Consider the following 18433-nt stretch of genomic DNA (forward strand, 5'->3'; position numbering starts at 1 on the left):
GTGAACATCTGGGGGGGGGGAAGGCAGGGTTTCTCCCAATTTTCACTTTGTTTAAAGCCTGGGTATGATATCACTTCCGGGGCATCATTTTGAGCTTGCATTGGGCTACACAATCATTAGCTATGCCACTGCTGCCTCATATCCAACGTGGGGTTGGGGCTGGTTGCAGCTCAGTTTGGGACAAGGGGAATTCATTTTCCTTACCCTGGGTAACGCCGCAGCAGCCCCAATGGAGCTACTTGGCTCTGCATAACCATTCTCCCCCTGCCCCAGAATGCATCCTTCCCACCCTCCCCCCACTCCCCAGACCCCTGTGCCAGCCTGACTTAACCGGTGCGGGCTTACGTTTTGCGCCGGCCCCACAGGGCTTGGATCGACCTCCAAGCACCGGCATCTCTCCTCACTTGGTAGCACAAATGTGCCTTAAGGGACTCGCGCCAGCCCATCTCTGTTTTGTGGATTGCACTATGAAGAACATCACCTGACCAGTGAAGCACACTGTTGGTGCTGTTTTGTTTTGTTTTGTTGTACGTCACAGCAATCCTCATTGCCAGAGACAACCCACATTTTAAACTGGACAGTATCTTGTTTCTTCAGCAGTGAGAATTGCTACATCAAATATGTTGCCCAACTCATATGTTACGAGCATGCATGTCTAGGATTCTTTAAGTCTATTTTTCACAAAGTGAAAGCAGAGACCAAAGATTAGACCCAGGCTTCTTAACTTGTAGTTAACTTCTTAACTTGGCCCCGCTGGGTAATCTTTCCCATCTACATATGCTACATCCTATTTACACCCTCTTTTCTTCTCCATTTTGCATGCACACATTTCTCTTCACAGAAGTTAAACTTCTCCTTGATCTACCTAGCAACTAAATTAGCAATTGTATTTTATTCTTGATTCTCCATACTTTTTACTACAACATTCCCACAATATGTTGACTGTGTTGTACCTATCTTCTTGGTTTCTCTCATACTTTTGAAATATCTAGATGATCCATTGAGATATTTGCCAAGGCTGACAGTCGCACAAAGATCCTTGCACACAACTTTGAATTTTATGCATGTCCTGGAGCATGCCCAGTAACAGATATGTCGAACAAAATGACCTGTATGCATATGCTTCTCCACCCTGCATGCATTAAACTCTTCCTTTAAACTGAAACCTTTGCTTCTTCTTGCCTAAGGGGTGGTACCCATCTATTATCACAGTCAACATCGTAACTGTTTGTTACATCTGGCCACTACTTATCTTAGCTTGTTTTATGGGATGGTCTGCCAACTTTCTCATCTCTCCATCTTTTAAAATATTTTTACAATTCTAAGTAATAAGAATATTCCCACAGTTTTTCTCTTTAGCAATTAACAAACTGGAATGCCAGATCTGAGAAAATTTATTATCCTGAAGCTTTGCACAGTCAAGTTAAGGTCACAGCAGAGTAATTTATTTACATTCTTCCCTTTCATTCAGCACATAAAAGTTCACCTAAATTTTCTCTTTGCTCTTTTGTATGTTTCTTCAGTGTGGACCAATGCATTCTTCTATAATATACCATCACAGCCTGTAATTTTGAGGGAGAAATTGCATTAATGTTCTTGAACAAAGAACTATGTTTAATTCATTAAACAGAGGATGGTAAGTAGAAAACATGCTATTGTTGCTATAATATGGAGAACCTAAGGCCCAAACTCAACATGCAGTTATTCCCTAGGAAAATGCACCCAAATGTCATATCTTGGGTTTCAAGTTATTTGAGATTTGCAATCCAGGACTTTCTTTGAGGCAAAAAGTGTGCTATTCATCTGCTTGACATCTTCCCCCATTCTGCCCTCCTCTCACCTAGAAGTGCCCCCTCCCTGCTTTCCAACCACCCTTTCACGATCCTCCTCATGCCTCTGTGCCCCTCCCCCGGCACACTCTTACCAGTTCTGACTAGCACTGGGCTGGGATGTGACACCAGCAGGCTGGCCCCTGCCTTTGGGGCTGCTCTGCTGGCACTCAAGCAGCTGCAAAAGTGCTTTACTGCACATTTGTGACCCTTGGAGCTGGTACAGGGTGTTGTTTGATGGTCTTTCATAATGGGTTTATGGGCATAAAACAGCTAATTTGGTAGCATAGAAGACCAGGCATGTTCCACTCAACCTACCTCAGTGAAGACTCTGTTTTGGATAATGGTATATAGGACCATATAAGGCATGTCAATAGAATGCTAGCTTTGAAAGGCAGCAAAAGGCTATCTAGTCTGACTCCCTGCTACTAAGAGAAGAAGTAGTGCCAGATGTAGATTGGTGGGGGCCTGGGACCAGGCCCTGATGGCACATTGGACAGTACTACTGCCCCTGGCAATTAGGGTTTAGGAATCAAGCTGGCCACCAAGTGCCTGACTCAACTGACCCTTGGGCAAGAGCATCCCATCACCAACACCTCTTCCCAGATCAATCCATGCACTCCAGACTAAGGATAATACAAGTTGAAGAGAACTGCATCCCAAAGGGCTGTTTGCAGAAGAGGTCCACACAACTCATGTGTTTGTGCTCCCCACAACTCATGCAAACAAGTCATGTCATACAACGCAGAGGGAAAGGCACTGGATTTTAACACTGGTATTATTCTGAAGCTATACAACTAAGGTAGGGGCTGAAAAATGCACTGCTATAATTTGGCCTCTATAAAACGTCAGTGACAGCTTATGCAACTAATCCCCACGATTCGTGTCCAAACCCATTCGGAGACCCTAAACAGCAACAGAGTGTTCAGTGAAATAAGCTTACCATAAATTACTAAACTCACGCTTGACAAAGAAATGCGGCTGGGTGTGGTTTCCTACAGCGGTTTCATAAGCAGAGCTGGTCATGAAAGATGCAGTTAATAAACTGCGTACAGGAGGCAATTATGTGTACCAGCCACTCTTTCTAAACAGATTGGAGCATAGATAATTTTTAAAAACAAGCTTGAAAGGGAGAGCACTGTGGGAAGTGTATTTGTTTTCATAATGTGTACTACTTTGTGATGTCTGATCACAACCGTAAGAGATTTCATGTGCCATATATCAAATATGACCTCCACGCCCCAAGAAGAAGGTATCAAATGCTTCTACTCTTCCAGTCCAGGGCATGCATTTTGATGGGGGAGAAGACAGATTGTACATCCCCTGTGATGCTTCTGATAGCACAGCCCATTTGAGGGCGGTGCAGGGGGTAAATTGTACCCAGGCTCAGGGTCAAAAGGGGGTCCAGTAACCAAAGGAGGGAATCCAAAAATTTCCTAAGACCTCAGAAAATTTTGGCATATATTGTGTGATGACTAACATTCATATTTTGTGTAAGCCTACCTAATTTTATGTATCTTAATTCACAGAAATTATGATCCAATTATCGTATGAAACTACGATCCAATGGACAAGGGAAGGCTCCCTAAAAAATCTTTGTACCCCCAAACGGGGCCCAAAAGAAATATTGTATTCTCTGATAAAATTCCTCTCTGACAGCCCAATCCTGAGCTGCCCGGAGCTGCGGGACCCGGCGGCTCCACAAAGGGCTCTTGCCGAATCCAGAGCCACCCGCACTACCGTGGGGACTACGTTCGTCCCCTTCCCCCGAGTACAGGAAGCATTCCCACAATGGGACTACTCACTTTAGCGGTGACTGTTTGGTCGCCGCTAAAGTGAAGGCGCTTGTGTAGGGCAAGCAGCCTTGCCCTGGATTCTGTGGAGCTCAGCTCTGCGGACCCGCCTCTCCCGCACCTCCAAGAATGCCCAGGAATGCTCCAGGAATGCACACCCTCGACCATGCCTCCCCCCTCCCCGGAATGCCTCCCCCACGCCCCTGACCATGCCCCCATTTCCCCAGAGACTGCCGAGACACGGAATGCGGGTGCCCACCATGCGCTGGCTCAGCGCCGCCTGGAGCTGAGCCAGCTCCAGCGGGAGCCTGGCAGTAAGCCCTGCAAACGTGCCTTATGGCATGTTTGCGACTGTGGTCTGTGCCGCGGCAGCACGGACCACAGGATTGGGCTCTGAGGCACTATTTTTATCACCACTGTATTGTTCCCAATAGTAGTGCTTTACATGTTCTTATAAGAATTAGTGATTGCCATCCACTTCTACAGAAGAAACAAAGGACAGCAAGAAGTGTGGATAACAGTGGGGTAGGGGATAAACTGGCTCCTTTCTCTGGAGGCCTATGCCATTTAGACCCACAGTTCCCAAAACTGCAAAGACTTATTCTAAGTCAGCCAGTGAGCTATTATGGTTAAAGAGGGTAGTAGGGAACTAGGGTTTGGGAGACCCAGGTTCAAATTGTCACTGAGCCATGAATCTTATAAACCAGCTATTTTCAACCAGTATGCCATGGCACATTGGTGTGCCACAAATGGTCCTCAGGTGTACAACAGGAATTTGGGGGAGGGACATTTATTAGTAGGGCCATTGGGGAATGTGAGCCCCTTCCAGCAGTGTGGTGTGTCTTGTCAATTGCCAAAACAATGGTGCTGTGCCTTGACAATTTTAGCACCTTGTCAGTATGTTGTGAGATGAAAATAGTTGGGGGGGGGGGGGAAATTGCTGTTATAAATTATTTTGGCTAGTTATTTCTCAGCCTAAACTAACTCACAGGGTTGCTGCAAAGATGAAATGGGTGGCTGGTGAAAAGCCGTGTACACTATCTCTAGTGCCTTGGAAAAGGGATACTAGATTTAGTACTGATGGAAAAATTTATTTAATCAATAAATAGATTGTTTCTTAGGGCCCAATCCTATCCAACTTTCCAGCACCAATGCAACCACAATGCAGCCCTGAGGTAAAAGAACAAATGCTCCCTTGAGGAGGCCTCCATGACTGCCCCCCACTGCAGGATGCAGCACACACCCTGTTGGCATTATCTCATCTGTGCTTGTTTTCTGTACTGAAGAATTCATTACAATAAAATAGCACAGACTGTGTCACTGTATTGGTGTCCCAGATATGTCCCATCCTTAAAAAAAAAAATAGTTTGTAGCTGCAGTAATTCACTGGGTTGGGCCTAATTTATGTATTCATTTTCTGCAATTCCATGCCACCCTTCATTCAAGAAGCTCAGGGCAATGTACATGTGCTTCCTCTCCTTATAATCTTGTTAACAACCCTGTGAGGTGGAGTAGGCTGAGGGGTGGTGACTGGCCTACAGTCACCCAGTAAACGTCATGGCATCCTGAACCCTCAGGTCTTCCCAATCATAGCCCAGCACTCTAACCACTACACCACACTGGTCCCCAAATGAAATATGTTCAACCCAGTGTGGCATTCTACCCAGCTGGCTTCAGGCTTAAATGGGACTCAGTCACTATATGGAATTTCCTAGGAAAAATTATCCTTGGGAATGTGCCTGTGGCAGGGGATGTTGTCAGGCCATTGTTGTTATGATGGCTGCACTGCAGGCAGTGGTGTGGTGCTTCCATTCTTAATCAAAAGAACAGTACAGGGCAGCAGTACTGGAAGTGCCACTTCTCCTGGCGTACAGTACTTACCCCATGCCCTCTGAGCCTGGAAGGGTTGGGTGCTAGGAGAAGTGGCACTTTCAGCATAGCTACTGCCAGTCTCACAAGTGGCAGTCTTCCTGGAGTTTAAAATTTACAAAAAAGACACCAAGCCATCCCACTGCTCTGGTAAGCTCCCATTCTCACCTCCTGAAGTTGTCTGTTTTCATGGGGCACACATGAAAACCACAAAGCTGACCCTCTGATATTTGGGGGTGAGGACTGGACTGTCATACACACTGCTCTTCCTACAACTACTGTCTGGATAATGGAATGGCCCATGAGAATACAGAAGTTGACCATCGCTGTACCTTAACATTAAAAAAAAGAGTCAGTCGGCACAAAAAAGCCTCTAACCTGTTGACTACAAAGGTTGCTACTCAGTATGACTATAGTCAACTTCTGGTATATAAATATTGTGTGGTATGATATACATACGTTGAGGAAAGGACTAAATATTTTCTCATGCTCTTTGGGAAATGGTTGACCTTTCCGTATCCAGACCTATATTAGTTGATTTCTTAGGTATGTCAATTATCTAAAAACAGCTTCTTCCTAATCTGCTCTCATGAGCCCCATGTTATAAATCTGTGCATGCTTGACGCCAGTGGAAAAATCTACATCACGAGTTCCTTGGTGACCGAAGGGTGTGACAGAAACAAGGCAGAGGAAGAGGTCAGGAAGATGGTGGTTTCTGTTTATGTCATGTCTCAGCAAGGCAGCCTCTTGGTCTCTCCAGCTACTTGCTCTCACAAACAGCCATGGATTATCAGCAGTGGTCAGTTACTTGTGGCATTGACACTGTCCTTTTCCACTCTCTTGCAGCAGTTCAGCTGGATAGTTGCTGTGTGGGTGCTGAGCTGCCAAAATCCAGTTACTCTGAAAAATGACAGCTCTAGGAGTGCGCACAGTGTAGTGACCCTCACCCTTAAACATTAGCTTTCTCATCTGGCTTTTACAGGCAGTGATACAGGGAACACATCACAGCAGCAGGATAATGAAACATGGCAGATGAAGTTAGGCGCAATGCACTGCTGAGATCCCTTCACCAGAAATAAATGGAGACGAGTTGTTGCCTATAACCTGCAGCTGAAGCAAGGTCAGAGCAACTATTTCCAGTAAAAGAGGAAGAGCTGTCTTCTTGAACCTTGTTCCAAAGCTGAAACCAAGCACTTAACTTCAGTGGTTAAGTGTAGGTGTGTGTTTATTTCCTCTTTGACTTTCATGCAGCTGCATAGTCCACATTTTGAAGTCTATAGAAGGAACATAGTGAGATGATGTGGAATGCCCAAAGAAAGAAAGAAAGAAAGAAAGAAAGAAAGAAAGAAAGAAAGAAAGAAAGAAAGAAAGAAAGAAAGAAAGAAAGAAAGATCTCTTCTTGATTCCAGTGTACCTAAGAGCTGGAGACAAACAGAAACATTTTCTAGAACACAACATGGTTTGAAAGATGGGCATATTATACCAGTTTCACATTGGCTAAACAGAGTTTGCAGGTTTTTGTTTTGTTACAAATCCCTGCAAACCTGTTTCAGAATAGACAACAGTGGGACAAAAAGGAAAACATGTATACACCTACACTGTGGAAAGTGATGCCTTTCAAATCACTTACAAGTCTCTTTAAAACGACTGTGAGACAATAAGGGTGTCAGCCAAACCAACGATCTGAGAGACTGACAAGGTGGCACTCACAGTATTTATGAGCATTATGAATGTGATTCAGGCAAAGACAAACCATTTTTAATTCCCATTGATTTTACAGCTCAATTTGAAAAAAAGAAAAGCAGTTATAGATAAAAGTCACAATCAAAAAATAATCAAAGGAGGGACATTTAGCTAGTTCCCATTTTCATAGCTACATACACTGACTTCCAGTGAGAATTAATTGTGTAACTACAAATTTTGCCTTTTCAGAATCTGCCTTGGCACCACTGAACAAGTCCATAGGTTCATTGCTGCTGCAGAGACTGAGGGAGAAAAGGTGATAGAAGAAACCAGTCCACAAGAAATGAAATAATATGTATTGTTAACACCATCAAAGTTTCTTTTCCCCCCACAAAGTTTCTTTTTTCTCCAGAGTACACTTATTGGGCCTTGTGCTGCCAAAATGCTTGTTCCAGTGGTGGAATGCCCTTTATGGCTGTTGCAAAACTTGACAAACCATTTGGTACAGCCTGGGCACCACGATAAGTGGGGACAGCCACTGGTGCCAGTAAGTTAATGCAGAGGTTTGGAGGAAGAGGTGACAGGTGTTATGGGGCAGGGAGTGGGAGAAACAGGCAGAGATGAGAACAGTGATGAGACAGCGGTGCATGACAATATCCTAACCTGGCCTCGATCCCGCAACCTGGGTCCATGAGGATTTTTGCCAGCTCACACCAGCAGGTAGTGTGGGCTTACCCCAGAGCAAAGGAACTAATGTTCCCTTACTCCTAACCCCGAGACCATAACTCCCCCACAGGATTCAATGGGCACCACATTGGTGCAGCTGCATTGCCATGCAGAAAGTAGGATTTGGTTTTCCACTACTTAAAGCAATACTGACTGGGAGAGCTGCTTCTTGGAGAAGTGAAGAAAGTCAAATCTTTCAACTGAGCTCCCAAAGATACCCCTGACACAATCCCTGATGGAGAACTGGGCACTACTGCTTTCAGTGGTACTGAGAACTTCAAAGTTAACCTGGCTAGGTGGACCCTATGATGGGTACTTAACTCCTGGCTGAACCTTGATGCAACTCTTGCTTGTGACCCAAATTTAAGCCTGGTGAGCATACTAAAGGAGAGTTTCCTTAGTTGCTGACAGTTCACCCATAGCTTGATTTGTTTGACATCAGAGACTCATTCTGGCCTCATTCACAGAACTGAGAGAACTTGTTAGTCATCTTTCTAGCTTGTGGAAATTTTGGGAGACTGAGCGTAGCTCATCAGGGGAGTGACATGCTAGGTGTACAAAATGTTTCAGTAAAGTCCTCCCATATTACTAGGCCTTCAGGCTGCCCTTGTGTTTTTGTCACGAAAGGGGATGTTGCATCACAATCAGAACACTCATGAAGCACTAGAGAATTATCTTGTCTGTGCTTGTTTTTTGTACAAAGATAGCAGGTGGAGGCCCCAGTACAGATTGTGACTGCAGCAAGTCTAACCCAATACCATTTTCACACACCCTGCTGCCACCAGTTTCTATCTGCCCCTGAAAGTGCTGTTGCAGTACATAGCACCTTTGGTAGCAAATTACAGCTGTGGGGGGAGGATGATTTTTCTAAAATTTAATGTTCTGCATGCTTGACTCTATGACCATACAGCTCTGCAATCTTTGTGTCAATGGAAGAGTGATGGAAGAATGGAATTGGGGTGGAGAGTTTGTTTCAGGTGATGGAAAAGATATTTGAAGGTAATCAAACATTCAATAGGTACATTTCATTAGCAGAACGCCTTTGACCCATATACAGTTTTGTCTCTTGGTGATGTCAATCTACAAGAGCTGTACACCAACCCAACAAAACTCTAGTAGAATTTTCTTTGGGGGTGGGTGGATGTATAATCCTCTGGTCCAGACAAATTTCCAGCATTCCTCAGTGATGGGTGTTCCCAGTTCCTATTCCCACTGATTTATATCAATACTCTTTAGGATTGCTATTAAATAGAATTGTATACACCAGTGGTTTTCAACTGCTGTGCTGCAGCACACTGGTGTGCCGTGAGGCTGCCTCAGGTGTGCCGCGGGATCAGAGAAGGCAGGCAGCAGCCACCCACCCGCCAGGAGAAGCAGCTGCTTTGAGCCTCAAGCGGCAGGCAGCACAAGTAATGGAGCAGCCAGCAAAGGGGCTGGTCGCAGCTCCTTTGCATCCCACACAACAGCTGAAGAGTCTGCTTGGAGCTTGCTCCTGCTACTGAGCATGACTCAGGCTGCAACCTTGTCTTCACTTTCCTGGGAGTAAGCCCCATTGGCTATTATGGGGCTTACTTCTGAGTAGACATGCATAGGGTTGGTCAGGAAGGTGGTTTTTGCCAGCCTGCGTACTGATTGAGCAACTAGAGAAGCCTGGAGGAGCCAGGAGGTGGGAGCTGCAGACTGAGTGGAAGAGGGAGCCAGAAGCGGGCAAACAGGTACCTAGCGAGCGAGTCTGCTGAGGCCCTCAACCTAAGGACTGGCTGACTATCCCTTATCCTTGCCAGTTTACCTGCAACTCCCCAAAGTGACCCTCCCTGCACTTTGGGGCTTTTAGAGGATGGGCACTGGGCCACAATCCTATCCACACTCACCTAGGAGTATAATTGACTATAATGGGGCTTACTTCTGAACAGGCATGCATAGGATTGTGCTCTGGGGCTGCAATCCCATCCACACTTTCCTGGGAGTAAGCCCCATTGACTATAATGGGGCTTACTTCTGAGTAGGCATGCAAAGGACTGGACTTTTGGTTGCACTCTTTTTTCTCAAATACACAAGTAGGCAATTGGCACTTCTCTCTCCTCTTCTCCCCCACCCCCTTCCCCAGGCATATTTCCCCCCTCCCCCAAATCTCACAACCACAGTTAGCAACTCTCTTAGTATCCCTCCCCTCACTTGTCCGCACCTTCCAAAGATACAGAATCACTGCCTCACATTCTCTCTCTCTCTCCCCCACCCCCAGTTTAATCCTGCACTTGTTTCAATCATGTCTCCTCACTGCCCCTCACCCACTATGTGATCAACCTGCCCTGTCTTTGCCAACACTTTCTGGCACTTTTGATAAGAATTTGAATGTAGGATTGTACCTCCTTTTCAGAAACCACATATACCTCCCTCTCCATGCTTCTTGTCATTTTTTTTTTGTCATGTAATGATTTAATTGTATTAATTTTATTAATTCAAGATAAATTGTAATGTAGTTATTTAATGTAAATAAAAAAGTGGTAGTGTGCCTTGACAATTTTAGTGCCTTGTCAGCGTGCCGTGAGCTGAAAAAGGTTGAAAATGGCTGGTATACACTCTTGATATTCTCACTTTTCTCTTTTCCCAGGATTCATTACTCAAAAGCTGTATTCTTTTTTCTACTATTTATTTCATAATTTTGTTAAAACATGTCTGAGCTGGAAGAACTGGGACACTGGCAGCCTATTACCACATTTGTCTTCGCAACTAACAGCTCTTTATGTCTAATTGTTGATCATTTCCCCCAACTGCTAAAGCTGCCCATTAGTTTCCCTTGATTACAAATCCTCATATATATCTCTCTTTCCCTCCAGCATATGATGATATAGCCAAACTCAAAAATCTCTGTATTTAGCCCAAATCATTAACATCAAAGCTGCACTGTTATTATATTGTCAATCCCCACCCCCTTTCTACCGGAGATCTTAATTCATATTTCAATGCTCAAAATAAGACTGTGCAAATTATCTCCATTGGGACTCACCCTCATCAAGGACCTACTGAGTTACAAATTGCACCTGCCAAACATTATAGGCTTCCATAGAGATTTCCTCTCCTGTCATATTTTCTGCCATATTATTTTTCATATTTTCTTATTAACCGTTTCCTTTCTAACCCCTCATAATCACCTACTGTATACGCCACCTAGAACTTCTCAAAATTCAACAAGCAGCACTCCCTTGAATTCTCCATTCAGTGCTGGGGTTTCCAAGAAATCAGTTGCAACACATGTAAGTTGGGGGCTAGGCAATATAAGGAATGTGGGCTGCATTTGTCTCTCCAAAGATTTGTCCTGAATCCAAACAACAAAACCTGGTTGGTTTCTCCCAAGTCCCTGTTTTCAATAAAATGTGGAAGCATATAAGGTCTGAAGCAAGACTGAGGGACCAATCCTAACCTCCACAAGCCCAAATCATGCAGCACCACTGACGGAGTGCACACTGCATTCTATGGAGTGATAACCAGATGGCCTCATAGTCTGCAGTGCATCTCCTGTGACCTATGCCAGCTGTTTAACTGGTATAAGTCTGAGGAGACTCCAGGGGCAGGTCCAGATCTAGAAGGGAGTCATGATGTGAATGGGAAGGGAGAATCCTCACTGGATTCGTAAGGAACCAATCACTTTCAGCACTGCTGCACTTACTTGAATAACAGCAGAGTTTTTGTTTACATCAATGAAATGAAAAGAGTGAAGGCCTTAAAGTGAAGACCTTCAACACATCATTGACGGCAAATGGGACAGGAACATCAGGGCAGTGTTAAATGAGAACTCCAACACACACTCCCCGCCAGCACCTCCATTTTTTTCTGTGGAGCTGCACCTGACTTGCAGCTTGACTCACTTTTTGGAAAGACACAGACTCAAGTCACCTTAGCACTAAAAATGCCTCTGGACAAGTTGCAGCGGCCGCCCATTATGACTCATTTGCAACTCAAGTCAAGGGGGGGTGGAGACTTGGGACTTAACTCATGACTCGGTGGTGTGGTTCCAGCACATCCCTTCCCCAGACAGAATATAAGATCCTCACCCTAGTCCAGCCAACAAAAAGGGGTTCTGCCTAAACTTTAGTTCATCCAGTCATTTTTGTAGGTCAGCCAGGGATTGCACAACTCTGTTACTCTCAATAATTAAAAAGTCCTCTGTGTTCTACCTGTGGATTAATTCAAGTTATTTAGTCTTAAGAACTATTTACACAGTGCACTGTACTCAGGTGCAGAATGTTTGTATCCAGGCACACTTTTCCACATGAATGATTATACCTGGGTTCATTTTTACAGATCAACAATCCATACTGTACACATATTGCACCTACACTGAATGGAATGTGTGAACAACTGTACTTGGGTATAAACAAAAGAATGATGTTACATCTGGAACAGCCATTAAAGCTAGCTTTTGGGGTTTTATGTACAGCTCTGTTTGGCCTATGACTAGGGCCCAAGACTTGGACAAAAAACAAAACTGCACTTTTCATTGTTAAAGAATGTACTTGCCTGTTGGAAATTTGAGGAAAGGTCCCGCCTCAAATTTCTAGATGAAAATTTTTGACTCAGTTTTTTCACATGCAATTCACATTTTGCATTTCTTAAGAGTTCTGCTAACCTTTAAAGCTGCAAAAAGTAAAATGCAAACCTAACAGTTTGCTCTCCCCTTATAGAATGAAGAGAGAAGATGGCTACAGTTTTTATTTAAAATTCTTCATCTGCATTTTAAGAAAAGTAAAATGAAGGATTGAAAAGGTGCAATGAGGGAACAGAGGTATGTTCTCGCTCAGTGCTTTTCAAAGTGTGGTCTGCAGGTCGGTTGCTGGTCCACGAGCCATCAGATGCTGGTCCCCATGGCACATTGGAGGAAAAAATTGCCAGTCCTTGACAGCGGACCCTTTGAGTAGCACTGTTCTAGCTGACAGAAACAGTATTCTTATCTGACAGATTAAATGTTGTATCACTCCTGCCTCAGTGACAAAAATAGTTTGTTTCTTTTGACCCTGTCATATTGCCTGACATCCTGCCTCTAAAGAAATGAGGTAATCAAAATGAACAAAGTCTTCATTCCTCCTGTTTCTTTTTATCTCTAGACTGCAAAATGTAGTGTTTACAAGTCATGAATGCCAGACAAAAGGAAAACTGGCCCCCTCTGAGGGTTGTGGCTGTCAGACCACAGAGGCGCAAATAACAAACTTCTTCTCCACATGAAGGCATGTTACCAAGTCCTCCTGTCTGAGGGGGAAACCACTCTCACTGTTGGTTTGTAATAAGAGACCAGCTCACTCACCTACTTCTTAGTAGCTCACCTCAACATGGTAATTAGTTTCAGCTGACATGTTGTGTTTCATTTCTTCAACTTTTTCTGCCTGCAAATAGCTCCATAATACAGAATCAGTATTTTTAGAAAATTGTAGTGTTTAGTGGCTAACGGTTTGGGATTGACTATGAGAAACCCAGTTCAAATAGTCACTCAGGGCCAAGTCACACTTTATCTTTTAACCTTGGATTTAATCCATTTTTGCCCAGCCTACAGGTGTACTCATTTGATCCCTTTTGTGTATATGCAATGTTGGGCAAAAATGGCTTAAGTACCCATGTTTAAATGCCAAAACACATACATGATGTTGTGAAATGCATTGGAAAATAGCCTGGTTTAATTCAGAACACACAGAGACAAGAAACAAGCATGGCTATCATGTCACACCTATCTTTAAAAAGGGAAAGAGGGGGGACCCGGGAAACTATAGGCCGGTCAGCCTAACATCCATACTGGGTAAGATGGTGCAATGCCTCATCAAAGATAGGATCTCAAAACACATAGACGAACAAGCCTTGCTGAGGGAGAATCAGCATGGCTTCTGTAAAGGTAAGTCTTGCCTCACAAACCTTATAGAATTCTTTGAAAAGGTCAATAGGAACGTGGATGTGGGAGAACCTGTGGATATTATATATCTGGACTGCCATTAGGCGTTTGACAAGGTCCCTCACCAAAGGCTACTAAAAAAACTCCACAGTCAGGGAATTAGAGGACAGGTCCTCTCCTGGATTGAGAACTGGTTGAAGGCCAGGAAACAGAGAGTGGGTGTCAATGGGCAATTTTCACAATGGAGAGAAGTGAAAAGTGGTGTGCCCCAAGGATCTGTCTTGGGACCGGTGCTTTTCAACCTCTTCATAAATGACCTGGAGACAGGGGTGAGCAGTGAGGTGGCAAAGGTTGCAAATGACACCAGACTCTTCCGAGTGGTGAAGACCAGAAGTGATTGTGAGGAGCTCCAGAAGGATCTCTCCAGACTGGCAGAATGGGCAGCAAAATGGTAGATGCGCTTCAATGTCAGTAAGTGTAAAGAAATGCACATTGGGGCAAAAAATCAAAACTTCACATACAGGCTGATGGGTTCTGAGCTGTCTATGACAGATCAGGAGAGAGATCTTGGGGTGGTGGTGGACAGGTCCATGAAAGTGTCGACTCAGTAAAGAAGGCCAATTCTATGCTTGGGATCATTAGAAAAGGTATTGAGAACAAAATGGCTAATATTTTAATGCCATTGTACAAATTGATGGTAAGGCCACACCTGGAGTACTGTGTCCAGTTCTGGTCGCCGCATCTCAAAAAAGACATAGTGGAAATGGAAAAGGTGCAAAAGAGAGCGACTAAGATGATTATGGGGCTGGGGCACCTTCCTTATGAGGAAAGGCTACGGCGTTTGGGTCTCTTCAGCCTAGAAAAGAGGCACATGAGGGGGGACATGACTGAAACATACAAAATTATGCAGGGGATGGACAGAGTGATGCTCTTTACACTCTCACATAACACAAGAACCAGGGGACAACCGCTAAAATTGAGTGTTGGGAGAGGTAGAACAGACAAAAGAAAATATTTCTTTACTCAGCGTGTGGTTGGTCTGTGGAACTCCTTGCCACAGGATGTGGTGATGGCATCTGGCCTGGACGCCTTCAAAAGGGGATTGGACAAGTTTCTGGAGGAAAAATCCATTACGGGTTACAAGCCATGATGTGTATGTGCAAGCTCCTGATTTTAGAAATGGGTTATGTCAGAATGCCAGATGCAAGGGAGGGCACCAGAATGAGGTCTCTTGTTATCTGGTGTGCTCCCTGGGGCATTTGGTGGGCCACTGTGAGATACAGGAAGCTGGACTAGATGGGCCTATGGCCTGATCCAGTGGGGCTGTTCTTATGTTCTTATGGCTGTAACCTCAGTAAGAATCATGGAAGTATACAATGTTGGGGTAGGAAAAGACATTGGAGATTGTCTAAGTCCAAACTCCTGTTGCCTGATAGCTATCTTTCCCCCCCCCTTATTTTGAGGAACATAGATGATTTACATGTGTACATGGTACTGAGTGTCCACTAGAGGACATGGCCCAATAACATGATGGGATCCAGGATTGATGGCAAGTGAACTCAGTTCCACAAGCTAAGGGGAAGGCCACACTTGACTATCAGAACAATCACCCTCTTCCAACAGGCTGACTGGTAGAGCTCTGCATCAAATGGTGGGGGGCGTTTGATCAGGAGCCCTGCCAGAGGTAAGTAAAAATATTTTTTTACTTTCCTCTGCATACGTCTTTTGGTGGCCTATGGGTCTCCTCAGATTCACACCAGCTATGTACTCCAGTGAAAGAAAGGGGGCAGGACAGACCAAAAAAATGAGGGATGGGATCTGGCATGCAAGTTTGCCACTAAGATCCTCCCCCTTTCCCTCCCTCTCTCTCACCTGGAAAGCTCCCAAATTCCCACTCTCCACCCCCATTACCAATTTACCAGTGCCTGTAAAGCCTCCTGGAGCCACTGCCACATGCACCATGCCTTTTGTCATTTGTTGCAGTGGCCTAGCAGTGCACAACAGCGGTCTGGCTTTTGTGCCACATAAAGTGCCTTGTGCTGCCAGGATACTAGTTGGAGCCTTAGGATTGGGACCTTAGTTTAAGTAAACTCACAAGGTTCTAGGAAGTCTGATAGCCCAATCCTATCCAGACCTTACACTTTTTACATGTGTGCCCTCATATTCGCAGGGGATCCGTTCCACAGAACCCTCCCAGATACGGAAACTGCGGGTATGGATGGTCCTTTTTCTGCAGCCCTAACCCCTTGTGTGCTCCTCATGTGCCCATTGATCTGCTTTATAGACTTACTGAAACAAAAACACCTTGAATATCAAGGTCGCAACATTTTTTTAGCAACAATGGGGCTGCCTCCCAGACACATAAAAAAAACTAGATCAAGCTTAACAAGAAGTGGAAGTAAATCAGGAAGTAGAAAACTAGTTCAAGCTTAACAGGAAGTGGAAATAAATCAAGTAATCACTGAACAAGGACCCCTGGCCATCAGAGAGCCCACCTGTCCAGGCTAACCTCTGAATTCTCACTATGGTGATAATAATTCTACCCAATGTCAGGTGGCACTGTGGGTGGCCTGGTGCCAGACTCTGCCCTAGGGCTTCCAGCAATATGGTGCCAACACTGTATACATCAATGATGACTCAGAATACTAGTGCCCTCACAGGAATACTAGATAGTAACAATGACGTGCGGGATTCAAAGCTGGTCTAATTATACAGAAGTGCTGTGGTGGTGATTTTTGTGAGGTGGAAAATTACTTAGCCCTGTTTGGGTCTCATACTGGCCTTCTCAGAACAGCAGCCAACAACTACTGGCTGGGAATAACCAGCTCTTGCTTCTAGCACTTCAAAACTCGGACCCATTTAAAAGGTGGGGGCGGGAGAGAGAGGGGGGGAGAGAGAGCGCAATCCCATCAAACTGTCTAGGACCTTAAAAGGTATTTTTTCCTGGTGAATGTGATAGAGGACATTCTAAGCAGAAACCTATTCTTGTTTATTTGAAAGCTTACTCTCAAGAACGTCAGAGTGGGCTTGCAGCCTTCAAATTATTTCCTACTCAGGAACAGCAAATCTGAAAAAGCTGTTCTGAGCCTACAGTTGTATGTCTTGCGACTTTGTTTCTTTTGCCAGGTGGGATTTCTGCTGGCATCACAGGTTTTGCTTCACCTAAGCCTGCTAACTAAATGAAGAGGTACTTACATCGAGTTGGGTGTCAAGATGGCATTCTGAACCATACAATAGTCAATATTTTCTCTCCCCTACATCACAATGAAAATATTTTTCTCCATTTTAACATCAAGCTCCTAAATCTATGTCTGTATGCCTAAAGCCTGTGCTATAAACAAGTTGTTAACAGGGATCTGAATCTTTGTGAATTGTGCATTTTAAACTGGCTTCCACGCCCCAGCTAGACTCCTGTAATTAACCATCTCCCTTCGTTCTGCTGTGCTGTACAAACCCATGCGATTAAAAGAGCACCCCCACACAATCTGTCCAAAGTCAACATTAGCCTTACTTAACATCACTGTTCACAGTGACCTCCCTTATGGATATTCAGCTATACCATAAAAGCAATGTAAATAAAATATAAGAAAAGCACCACCAACTCCTGCAGTTCTCTGTTTGCTTCAGCAGTACAATTTGAGTAGAGAGCCTGGATACGCATCTGTTTTTTTAAGTCCGAAATCGTCTCCGATGTCACCCCCCCTTCCCACCTTCTCGCAAGACAGCTAACCTCATTGTGACATCATGCACCTGCCAGTCAGAGAGAGTTAAAAGCACCCTGAGCGCAGCCCCATCAGGCTCCACTGCAAAGTGACGCAAATGAAACACTTCCAGCCATCCCTGCAGCTGCCACTGACTGCTCTGCCCATCGCCCCTTAATTCCACAGGGGAGAGCAGGAGGGGGTGACTCAGCCTGTTCCAGCATGGCCTGGTAATTTAGATAATCAGCCTACTCTTTAAACTTCAGCCAACATGGCATGTGAGAGCGATCGCCGAGGTCAAGGAGAAACTGTTCTTTCTCACAGCTACTGTTGGACAGAGAAGTGCTGCTGCATCACTGCTGAACAGCTTAGCTGGCGCTTTCTAAATCTGAAGCTGAAGGCGCATGCAGCCCATCCTCCCCGACACCACTACGCACCAACATTGTCTGATTGCTGTCCCTTGAAAATTAGATACTTGACCTTTCTTATCTTACACTTGGTGACATGGCCTGAGATATATAAACAGGCATTTCCTGTATCAGAAGGTATCATTTTAAAATGCAGATACTGCAGACAAAAATTAGCTAAAGAAATTCGAGGGATGCTATTCCTCTAAGGCTGCAATCTCATGCACACTTTCCTGGGAGTAAGTCCCACTGAATACAATGGACTTACTTCTGAGTATGCAAGTATAGAACTGTGCTGTAATTGAGCAGGACGAGCTGGGGGAAGGGACGGATTGCCTTGTCCTCTGGTTTGAATGCTCTCATTACAAGATGTTTGTTCTTACATAAAATGAAGTTAATTGCAGACTAGCTTCTTATCCCAGGGACTTGGCGCAAAGTACTTGTGGTTTCTCTGGAACAGAACTACTTTCTATTAGTCATTCCATTGATTAATCATTAAGCAATCAGAAGTGAACAGAAGGGTCTGTCCAGGCATTCTCACAGCCAGAAT

At 44.6% G+C, this 18433-nt stretch overlaps 1 long non-coding RNA gene across 1 annotated transcript; it reads right to left on the reverse strand.

Moving 5' to 3' along the window:
* Nucleotides 1–1376: 1376 nt before the first annotated feature.
* Nucleotides 1377–17683, reverse strand: LOC136645884 (uncharacterized). The gene is made up of 2 exons (XR_010794169.1): nt 17506–17683; nt 1377–1562 (listed from the first exon to the last, which is right to left on the reverse strand). It is a non-coding gene; the product is annotated as an uncharacterized lncRNA (long non-coding RNA).
* Between the last annotated feature and the right edge of the window lie 750 nt (nt 17684–18433).

This window comes from Tiliqua scincoides, chromosome 3, assembly GCF_035046505.1.
Source record: "Tiliqua scincoides isolate rTilSci1 chromosome 3, rTilSci1.hap2, whole genome shotgun sequence".
Taxonomy (NCBI): domain Eukaryota; kingdom Metazoa; phylum Chordata; class Lepidosauria; order Squamata; family Scincidae; genus Tiliqua; species Tiliqua scincoides.